Below are 11476 nucleotides of genomic sequence, written 5' to 3'. Positions count from 1 at the left end.
GGCTGCACCATCACCTTCTGCACCTTCTGGCCCTGCCCGCGGTACGCCATGGCTGCTGCCGCCTCGCCGCTCCCGCTCCCAGCACCGCAGCCAGAAGAGGCGAAGGCTGATGGTAGAACAGGGCTTCTTGGGGTGAAGGGAAAGCGAGGGCAGGTGGGCGCAGTCTCTGAGCTCTCCTCCTCCTGAGTTTGCATTTTCTCCCCCATTTCTGAGCCGGCAGAAGTCCCCGTGAAGTCCTTCGGCACGATGAAGGCCTGCGTGAGCTCCAGCAGCAGTTTCGTCGGCGGAGGTTTTCCCTGGTGGGGCCGGGGCGTCACAGCACACACACACACACACACACAGAGACGCGTGGTTTTGTCCAAACATTAAGTATTTACAACAAATTCGACAAGCGCTTTTCCTCTGCCAGCAGCAAATGCCTGAGGGCCCCCACAGCTTCACAAATCATAGCGGGAAGTGCCTACCGTGCCGCGAAAAGTTCGGAAAATAATTCAAAATTGATCTGCTAGGGGAAAAAAAACGATGGCTGGTGGCAGGGTACACAATACACCCGAATCTCAGCTCTGTCCTCCGCAGGGTCAGTGCCCACGCCCAAGTGCGATGCTGATGGCACCCGAACATTTGCTGTAGCAGGCAGCAGAGCCAGCAGCTCAGGGGAGCAAGTTTTAAAACCAAGAGGCACTTAAACAACCCTTCATCGACCCTGTGACTGCGGCAGAGTCCCGACTGCTCGCCCCGGAGTCCTCACACAGGCAAAAAGCACCAACCAAAGCCTGGGGGAACTTTGGTATAGCACAAGAGAAGGGAGTGGGGGTAGTGGAGCCGCATGGCAGAGCTGCTGCTTTTCACCATTTGATCCTCCCTGATAATTGAAAGGAAGGCTGGGTGGGCTGACCCCCACCCCCATTCCTGGCAGCAAGTTTGGTCCACAACACACTGGAATAACGATTCTGCTCCCTCCCACCCCTACAGCTTCATCATCTGACACGGGTACAGTCAAAACAATGGCATACACGAGTAAAAGTCAAGAGTTGACATAGTAACTCCAGGATTTGGCTATCAACTGTCCGAGAAATCAGAACACCGAAGCTTCACAATGTGCCCAACATCGAGTTGTGCCAAGGGCGGAGGAAGGAAGAAGCTTTACATTTAAGCCTTCAGAGCATCGCTCCATCAGAAGATCGATTTGCAGCCACCATGGCGTGCCAATGGAGATCTTTCTGTGCCAAAAGAAGTGCTTTGTCCTCTCGATATCGAAGGTAACCACCTATAGTTACAGAATGGATGCACAAGACCTTAACTCTGACCAGCAGGGAAATTTAGGACAACTGAGCGCAGATCCTGCCAATTTCTACCACTTCGGACTGTGCTTTAAGTCTCATTGCAAAGCCTCAGTTAGAAAAAGGATCACCTCGGGGTATCCAACAAGAAGAACAGTTTTAATTTTTATTTTTTTTTTAATTATACCCTAGGACTACGCAGTTCAACTGTCAATCATCTCGGAGAGTTCAAGGAGGAGGTCATCCTCGTCCTTCCCTGGGTCTAAGTCGATTTCGGCTTCCAGTCTGCCTCCTGAGATTTCCCAAAGTAGCTTCTCAAAATCTTCATCCGCAGGTAAGGGCACGTTCCCTGTGGAACTCAGCCAGCGTGTCCGTGCCTCTTCTGGCTGGGAAGAAGCTGAGGTCGAGGTCTCGAGATCCATCTCCATCTGCTCCTCAAATCTTTCCGGGCTTCCAAGACGCACTTCAGGTCTTGGGAGAGCAAGAAAGAACAATCAGGATATGCCATTTCTTAACGGGAAATCCTTTTCCTGCAAACCGGCTCTTAAAACTGTAGGCAAGCCCTCCTATGCTTCAATCTTACACAGGGATTGTTATCAATCAACCCAGGGCTACATTTAGAGCCCAATGTGTTACCAGGTACATTTTTCAGTCTGGGGGTTTATCTGTGAAGCCAGGGCACCTGGAGTTGAGGTGGCATTCTTGAGGACCAAAAGGCAGAGGACACTACTCATCATCTATCACCTCACGAGGAAGTAGAACTTCACCTCATCCTCGTTCAGGTATTCAGACAACCCAAGAAGTCACCGGAAAGCTGTGCTGACTTGCAGCATTTCAAGAAAGCCTAATTAAGCAATCCTGCTAGCTGCTAGAAAGTGGTTTCAGGTGACTTATTCCTTTGATGGATTTTGGCTTCAATTATCTCAGAACCCTCATTTTTTCCCACATGTGACAGAACTTATGTTTCCCTGGGGATATACACTGATTAAGAAAAAGAACAAGTTGGGGTTGTCACCTGTTTTGGGGATTTTCTTCAAGTCTGATGGCTGGGACGTGCTCCGGCACGTCTGAAACACCCTAGAAAGCAGCAAAACAGTATTTATGACACATGGGTAAAAGATTCCTTAATAGCTTTTTCCTCCACACTGCTTCTCCTCTGGCATTGCGGAGCCGTGGCCAAAATACAAAACCAAGGTGCTCCTGAAGAAAGTTCACATTCACCTGGAGGTTACTCACGATCTGGTGTCTTTTAAGAACATGGCATTAATGGACAAAATCCCCCACACCAGAGAAATCACAGCATCAGAGTACCGGTTAAAGAGTGCCATTCATCTCATAAATACAGAAGGGTTCTACAAGCATCCTGGAGACAGCTACTGGATTTCTAAGGAAACAGAAGGCCTGCAGAACGTTTGAGTTTTCCACCTTTTCAAATAGAGGAGGGTAGAAATTTAACAAGGGATCCATCGCTGCATTAGCCCCTGGCCTTACCATGGCTGCTTTTCTGGCTGGAGGTCCCATCATGTCAGCATCAAAGGCAGTCTGTAGTTCCACAGCTGCTATGGCAGACGGGTAACTCCCAGGTGCCTTACGTTTCAGTGCCTTCTTCTTGGGGAAAGTGACTTTCCCACGCGAAGGCTTCGCAGATGTCATAAAGTTGGCTAGAGTAAAAGGAAGAGAGAACTGATACAGTCTTGCTCTGCCTCAGGAAAAATCCAGGTTCTCTTAATCATTTCCACAGTCCTTCTACACACTTAAATGCATTTGGCCAGCACAATTACACCGCCATTGCCTGGATTCTCAGGAATCTTTTCCACATAGTAAACTCTGTCTACCAACAAGCCATACAAAGGAACAAAGAAACCGAAGAGCTACAGTAAATAATAATCCAGGACAAGGGAAACCTCAGACACATAGCAATCCTAAGTGCAAGCTAGGTTCACAAATATAGACAGCTTTTATATTTAAAGTCCTGCTCCCGCTAGGAAAGGAAAAAGCAGCAGTTATAGTAGGACAAGAGTGTATGCAACTCTTGTACCAGCTTCCTCTCCCTTGCAGTGATGTCCCACAGTTAAGTTGTTCTACAAAGTCCACATTTGTAGTGGCATTTTCTAGTCTCCCGTTCCTTACCTAACATCTGGCTGGCAGGAAAAGAAACAAACTAAGAAAAAGAAAGTACACCCTTCGCTTCGTAGCACTGCGTGGCAAAATGCACCCAGCCAGAGTTACAGCATGAGAATTGTCATCTTCTGTCTGTATTTCAGAAGACAACCTAAGTAACTCTTAACCTTCAACACTTACTTTTAGCTTCCTGGCCCTGAAATTGAGCTGCCACTTTCCCTGCTGGTTCAGTATTAAAGAAGCCAGCAGTAGATTTGACAGCAGCTTCCTCCTGCCGAAGCTTCTCTTGTTGTTCTCTCTGTTGCCACTTCTCCCACCGTCTCTCTTCAAAGCTCTTCTCTGGACATTTACGAGTTCCACTCTGCTGAGTGGGCTAGAAGGAAAGAAAAGTAGTGCATGAGTAGGACAAAAAAAATAAATAAAATCCGTGGAGATTTCGTTAAGAAAATCTGATCAGCAATCCCTCCAAAATGGTCTTGATGTGGAACAGCATATTAATCTCGTTCAGGTTACTGTTGGTTTTTTTCTTTGTTTGTTTGTTTGTTTGTTTTCCCATAAAATTCTGCCTGTAACAAGAGCCATGCTTTACTATGGACGCAGTCTCACATATCTGCAATATCCACTACGGCAAGCTTCTTTAAACAGCTAGGGTGTTCTGCTGTACATCTATTTATCACATTCTTTTTAAGCAGCAGAAAGTCATACAAGTTCCCCTATACAGTATCCACTGACAGATTGATTTCCTTGAACACAGAACTCTGGCCTTCTGTATTAAATCCTTCATGTCTGACAGATCAAGTCAGTAAGAACAAAAAGAATTCCCTCCACGTTAACTGTGTAGATTTCAGCTGGTGCTAACAGGGTTTCTTTCTTGCTGTGGTATAAACAGACTGATTCCAAGTTTGAGGATTACAGAGTTGTCTGGAAATGCTGCTGGCGATAGGATTTAGACTGCACTGCAGCTCCTACCAGCTGCTGAAGGGTAAGAACACACTCAAGAGGGTGGCACACGGTGAGTAACAAAACTTGTCAGAATTATCAGAAATTGTACGAATGTATGTGTGTCTTCACAGAGGACTCACCTGTACATCAGGTCCAGAGGAAAGTTTAGGAAAAGGCCGGTTCAATTCCACTGCCTTCTTTTCTTCTTTTTCAGGTGCTTTAAAAAAAGACAAAAAAAAGTGTTGTCAACGGCAGAAATAAAGAAAGCTGGGTACTTGTTTCCTTTGTGCATTTATTTCCTTGTGTCCCATGAGAGAGAGAGAGAAAGGCTACAATGTGCAAGCCATTCAGCATTTATCCATGAAGCAGATCCTGAGCAAACTGAACTTGCTCAATATGGGAAGCACCTCACTGGGGCAGGCATTAAAGCATCTTATTACCTGTTAGTTTTGTGCTCCATAAAGATTTCTGCTCTGCTGGGGCAGGTCCGGGTTGTGCTGAGGGAGCTGGCACATCTCCTTCACTCTGCTGCATCCGCAGAGCTTTCTCACGCTTTATTTCTTCCAAGGTTTTAACACGCACTTCTCCTTCTGGCTTGACTTTTCCTGCCGGCTCCTTCGCCTGCCCTTTGCTGGGCCCGGACAGAGCGAGCTGCTTCTTGGACTCACCCTGAATTTTGCTCTTGCTATGGCATTCTCCTGCTTTTTTCTTCTCTTCTACCAAGCGATTATTCTTTTTTTCAGACAAGGCTTCAGAGAAAGTTTGCATGCGACCTGCACGAGCAGCTCTTGCCCCTGCGCTGGAATCTTCAGTTTTACCGTGCCCTTCAGCCTCGGCTTTGGCTTGAGGTTCGCGTCTCTGAAGAGCTTTCTCACGACGGATTTCCTCCAGTGTTTTCACATGGATCTCTCCCATCGGCTTAGCAGCCTTCCCTGTCATCATCAAGAAATGAGGAGAAGCACCAACATTTAAAGAGAGTCCAGCAATATTTTAAGTCTCCAAAATTTGTCAGAGCACTAAGGAAAACTCATCTTGAGCGTTCCCAATAATGCATCTTAGAACAATATCCTTAGAACAACATTCTCCTCCTCCTCTGAGCCACTTGTATTTTGAAGACCAGCCCTATCCAGAGAGAACTGCTACACAGAAATGCTGCTTTACTTTATTACTTTTTCAGACTGCATTTCAAATTCCTGCTCCTGGCAGTGGTTCTATTCTAATTGTACGTAACGGTTCACAGAAGCAGCTAAAAACCTCGACAAGGCACAAGTAGAAAATAAACACACACCTAGAGCCAGAGTTCTGATAGTGGCTGTCAGAAGAGCTTCAGCACTCAACCAAGAGGCGTCAGTTCTTTGTTTTCGTTTAAATTAGTTTGTAGGGATGTATGAAAGCAGTCCAAGTTCGTGGAAAGGAAGGAGGAGAAAGCATATTTAAGATCTAGCTGTTACCTCTCTCAGTACTGGTCTGTTTAGGAGGTAATCCCAGCCTGTCCTTCAGAGACTTGGGAACTCGAACTGCAAAACAGAAAAAGAACGAATTAGGGAGGCTGCATAATGTCAACTTCAGGTTCACATTTCAAAACAAGACAGGAAAGGTAGCTTTGAATCCCAGTGATTACGACCTCAGCCAACATGCAAAAAGAAACATCACTGGAAAAGGACAAACAGAAAGACTAAATACGAAACCCAGGAATCCAATCCAGATGCCCGTTTAGTACCTGTCTCTCTCTTGGGTGCTTTGTCAGCATTTCCCGGAGCCTCTACCTTCTTCCCCAGCCTTTCAGCAAGGCTGCGCTTCACTGGAAGGCTGCCTACATCATCTTCAGAGAAAACAAGGAATATTGTAAGAACTTTTCTTTGCAGGAAGGTTTGAGAACAGTCAACAATAAGCTTCTCTTTTTCAAGCATATTTTCATAGAATTGCCTTTCAGCTGCTAAATGATTTTTTTTTTTTTTTTCCATTTCTGCCGTCAACACAGATCTCCACTGCAATGTATTTTCCCTTCATACATCACAAATACTCTTTAATGCAGTCATATATAGAAGGCAGCACCTACGTAACAGCTCGTAAAAAGTTCTCACCCGCGGAGGCTTTCCGTTTTCCTTGTCTATCAGCAAGATCTACTCGAACCACAGGTTCCTCCCCTAAAACAAAAGGGAATTTTTTTTTCTATTTCACAGAAACCAGTAGCCAACAGAAATATTATCCTGTTAGCCCATGTCCAAAAAACCCTAGTCAGACACTGTTTTGACAGCTAGACCACACAAACTCATATTTTAACTATAATTAACATGGAAAAAAAATATTAATAGTCTCAGTGCTTGCTTCAAATTCCAGCTGAGATAGTAGAGAGTGAATCTGAGTCTGCTTGACACCTATACTTTGTGCAGAACAAAGCTGCATAAGCAAGCAGAATATTCTTAGGTGCAAATGCTGAGAAATATTCCTTTCTAAGGTGAATGTCTACGAGTAAAAGTACTTCCACACTTTTTTCCCTTTAAAAGGCATTTGCACAGCTCTAAACAATTTATACACAAACTCCTGTCATACTGTGTCCACACCTGCCACTGTACGCCTCTTTAATGCTTCAGAAATTGCTTCTTATATAGCACTGGCTTCTACAGCTCGCTCTTCTCGTTACTCTTCTGTTTTTCAGTTACCCCCCTATTGGCATACTGACACTTTTTTTTTTCTCCTGCCACTGCACTTAACCTGAGCACCAAATCTTTCCAGTACAACCAGGGACTTTAAGCATAAAAGCACGTTTTGAACAGAAGGCAGCACCAGAAGGCTAACATGGGTGAATTGTTTTAATTATTGCTTAACCCTCCAGTTTAGGAGTAATGAAATCAAAACAAAAGCATTCATTATTACCTTTCTTGGAAGACACTGTCACAGTTCTCACCACTGTCCGGACATTTTCCTCTTCTGGAGCAGGAAAAATCATAGAATCAACGGGACGAAGAGAAGATCTTGAAGAACCTTCTGTTCAGAGCAACCAAAACATAAGGAAGTTTACCCAACATAAAAAACTATCACAAAGAACAAAAAACTTTAAATGATTTGTTACTGTCAAAAATACAGCAAGCAGAGCATGTAAAGAAGAGAGGTGACTAATTTGCCTCTGGTTGCCCTTTGGACTCCCATTTAGAATACCAGCTGGCTGAGAATCAGGTTGCTTTATGCCCCCAGCTAAAAATGGAAGTCTGTCCCTCAAGCAGCTCCCAGTCACCATCACCTGCCGTGAACAGGATAAGAAAGTAGGCAATATTAACTCACCACCGTGTCTCTTATTTTTTTCCTTCATCTTCTGCCATTTGATTTCCTCAAGTGTTTTTATTCCAAAATTCAGATTGCCCTCTGAAAACAGGAAACAGTTCATGAGACAGGCTTAGAGGCACTCACTGAGGACCACAGGTCCTCAGGCTTCTTAGCGCTCAGGAACTTTCTGAAGTATTTCGAATAAAGCCTGTCAACACTCCTCACAAGTGAAAGAGCCATAGAACCAATGGCATTTTGCCCCTCCTTTCATCCTTCAGGGTTCAAAATGTAGTTTTAATTTTAATCCATTTACACAATATTAGATCCCTCTATCGTTAGATATGGCTTATCAACAGTGGTTGCAAGGCTGCACGTGCAGCCATTTAAACTCCATGCTGTGGCCCTGTTTTGTTCTCCAAAAGTAAAGAAAAGGAGTTCACCTTTCTGACCCAATGGGCACATGATGGTATTAATGGCAGAAATGAGATCATGGAAATAACCGACTCCATTCAGCACCCCTACATTTTGTTGTGTTTTTACACCACGCTGCTTTTGACTTAACTGTCAAGTTCTTCTGATTTATCCTACTAAGGTGCTGGCATACCTTGTTTAGTAGTAATAGAACTGCCTTTCCGAGTGGAAATCACCCGTAACCCATTTTTGCCTTCCGCAGCTGGATGCTGGACGGGAGTTTTAGTTTCTTCTCCTTCCTCAGAAAGTTGGTCTGAAGGGGAAAAATCGATTCAGTTATGCATAGACCAGGTTGGTCATGATTACGTAGCTCATGCAGTGACACTTCAGCCCATGGTTCATATAAAAAACTTTGTTGCTGTTTTGTTTTGTTTGTTTGGTTGGTTTTTTTTAAACAGCTACACTGACCTGATGAACTCCTAAGTAGAATACACTAGGACAAAACATCTAGGACTCTAGATTCTCTCTGCAGCTTTAACTACTACACAACACATTGCTCTTCAGACAGAAAAAAGAAATTTCCTTCCTAGTTTCACATAGAACTTTACACAAAAGACCAGCTAAAGCCAGGAGTGGTTCTAAGCTTTCCTCCAACGTTTCAGCTTCTGTCCACTGACTGCCAGACAAAGCCACCAGTGACCTGGCCAGACTGCCTGCCCTATCGCTAGTCAGACCTCAGGTCATCTGTGATTTATACACTCATTTACAGCACAGATTCCTTCCAAGAACCAAAGATTTAACACATTCATTTACAGCACAAATTCCTTCAAGAACCAAAGATTTAACACATTCATTTACAGCACAAATTCCTTCAAGAAACAAAGATTTACACAATCATTTACAGCACAAATTCCTTCCAAGAACCAAAACATGCTCACCATCATCATCTTCATCATCATCTGCAGCATTGATTACAACTGGAGGGTGTGTAGGGCTTGGGACATTTTCAGAGTTTTCCACTTTCGTCACCCCCTTAGCTGTGGAGAGGGATTTGACTGGACAGAAAGTTTGTTTTGCTGCAGTGACATCTGAGCCACTTTCAGATCATCGTCCGCGCACTCAGGCGGACTTGGCAGTGTAGCTAGAGGAAGAGGAGGATCATCGGTAATATGGCAGTTTAAAACTTTGACCACAATGCAAAGAGATGGTAGCAAAGGCAGATAACCCGCACAGACAACGAATTCAGCATCTCCTTTTGCCCATCCCATCACTGCTTACACCGTGAACAATGATTTCCCTTCCAACAACAACACATCTCCCTACCACCCAGCAAAAGCGGAAACAACAGGAAGCAAACTGCAAGGCAAACATCACACAAAGCAAAGAGAAGCTGAGCACGAAAGCAGAAAACAAACACCAGCAGTACACTCGGTGCAGTACACCTATGACTGCAGACCTTTTCCTGCCCTCACAAATGAACAGTTACCTGACGCCCCCTACAGGATTGGCACCCACTAAGTAATACTCAAAATTAATTCTTCAGCGCTTAAAGAAAAAGGACCTAAACTCACTCTTGCTTGGTGGTAAGAATTGTCCATCGATGTAACGTCCCTTTGCATGATGAAAAGCACAGTTGGCTTTCTGACAGCCTCCCGGCTGGTTCTCCCAGTAGCAAGGAATCTCACTGCGCTTTTTCTGAAGACAGAAAGAAAGAAAAGCTCGTGATAACATGCACCTGAGGCTTGCAAAGAGATGCACAGCTCCAGATCGTGACAGCTGTCACAACACAGTGCTGAAACAGCATTCCAAAGGTCAGTTTCTCAGTTAAGTGTAGTATTTCTGGGCATATTCACAAAGTTTGCATAAGCTGTAACCACTATGCACATTTAGTTTGGTCATCACTCAGTTTGAGAAGACAGGCACTCTCAGACATCACTTGAGGGTGGCTTAAACTAATACACCTAGGATTATACTAGGATTATTCAGAGGGAAAAAGAACATCTGAAATTGCCTAGGTTAACCCTGTCTAGAACTACTTCTTGGAGACTTAGTTCTGCTGCACCTTTAACTTTCCCCACTTCCTACCCCAGGCAGCTACAACAGCGTTATCTGAAGGACTGTGGGTCAGAAGACACCTGATAGTTCATTATCAAGCCTGCTCCCATGAGGATAGAACAGCCTGTTTATTACCCCCCTGCTCCAGCACGTTTTAGCAGTCTATTTAACAGCTATTCTGCATCTCTTGAGAAAACTGTCAGCATCTAATAAAAAAAAATAAACAAATATCTTGCTAAGACATACCTAAGGCATTGATTTTATTTCCCTCTGCTTCCTCCCACCCCCTCTCTTGGTAACAGAAACCAGTATGATTTTGAAGCAAACAAATCTATCCTGCAAAAGCGCAATCAGTACACCTACGGCACTGAAAAATGCTTTTGTGGATTTATTTTGAGAACACATTGTTAGGCACTCACGTCAATTTCCATGTGTCTGAATCGGCAGACATTCCTGAAACAACGACCCTCCTGCCACAGCTTGCAGACCGTCTCATTGCCCAGAGCAGCTTCGCAGTGGCGGTAGGCACATTTGTCTCCCTGGAACCAAAAGGAAACCAACAAGGAAAATAGAGTACAGCCTCAAAAATGGCCATGCTGCTGCCTAATGGTGCTACAACTGAATTCACAATCTATCTGGTTCTCAAGTTAACCAAAGACCAGTGTGCTTCCTCCTCCTAATCTACTCCTTCCTGAAAAAAGGGGAAAAAAAAAGCAAAGCAAAGGAAAGCCAGCCATACCTTGCTACAGGTAGAATAGAAATAGAAGTAGCAATCGTCTCCTTGTTTAGACATGCCGACGAGTTCTGCTAACAAGCTCGGGTTCTCTCCACAGGGACTTCCTCTGCTCTTGGAGAGAGCTGTCTTCACCCTTGCTTGGGCTGAAAGTCTTCTACTGGCTTGTGATCAGTGAAATCTTCTTTTTAAAAGTAACCCGAAAGAAAGTAACAAGTGAAAAATAATGAGGAACAAACATTTTTCCAGCTTTCTTCAGTTAATCAAATCAAGTTATCAGTCTCTCAAAGAGAGCAAAGCCTTGAAATCAGCTGTTACATGAACTAACTAAATATTAAAGTTCTGTAAAGCTGCCAGGAGCTTTGTCAGCAAGCGTTCTCTTCCACATCCTCAATAATATGACCTGGAGCACATCTGGAAGCCTGAAAACGGAGTCACTCCTTAAAAAACCACCTGATGATACATGCAAGTCAATAATCAACTATGGCTACAAATAACTTCTCTAGAACACAGTTAGGACGCATTAAACAGCACGTTCCAGGCCCTGTGGGTCTTCGATTTCACCTACCTGGACAACCTCAGCAAAGTTATCGATCTTCAAAGGCTTCCAGTTAACTGCTCCTGTAGGCCGAACCAAGACTGAATCCGTGAATTAATAATAAAGGGGTAG

General features: G+C 44.4%; 1 pseudogene across 1 annotated transcript; it reads right to left on the bottom strand.

The window, feature by feature from the left end:
* Positions 1–1018: 1018 nt before the first annotated feature.
* On the bottom strand, positions 1019–10866 carry LOC309890635 (zinc finger CCCH domain-containing protein 11A-like; annotated as a pseudogene). The gene is made up of 11 exons: positions 10813–10866; positions 10493–10612; positions 9590–9713; positions 8957–9159; positions 8212–8331; positions 7648–7706; positions 6077–6241; positions 5795–5849; positions 5193–5275; positions 4824–4952; positions 1019–1615 (listed from the first exon to the last, which is right to left on the bottom strand). The product of its transcript is annotated as a zinc finger CCCH domain-containing protein 11A-like (transcript).
* Between the last annotated feature and the right edge of the window lie 610 nt (positions 10867–11476).

Source organism: Aythya marila (assembly GCF_965140915.1).
Source record: "Aythya marila genome assembly, contig: HAP1_HAP1_SCAFFOLD_280, whole genome shotgun sequence".
NCBI classification, from domain to species: Eukaryota; Metazoa; Chordata; class Aves; order Anseriformes; family Anatidae; genus Aythya; species Aythya marila.
This window is presented reverse-complemented; position numbering and strand designations above follow the sequence as displayed.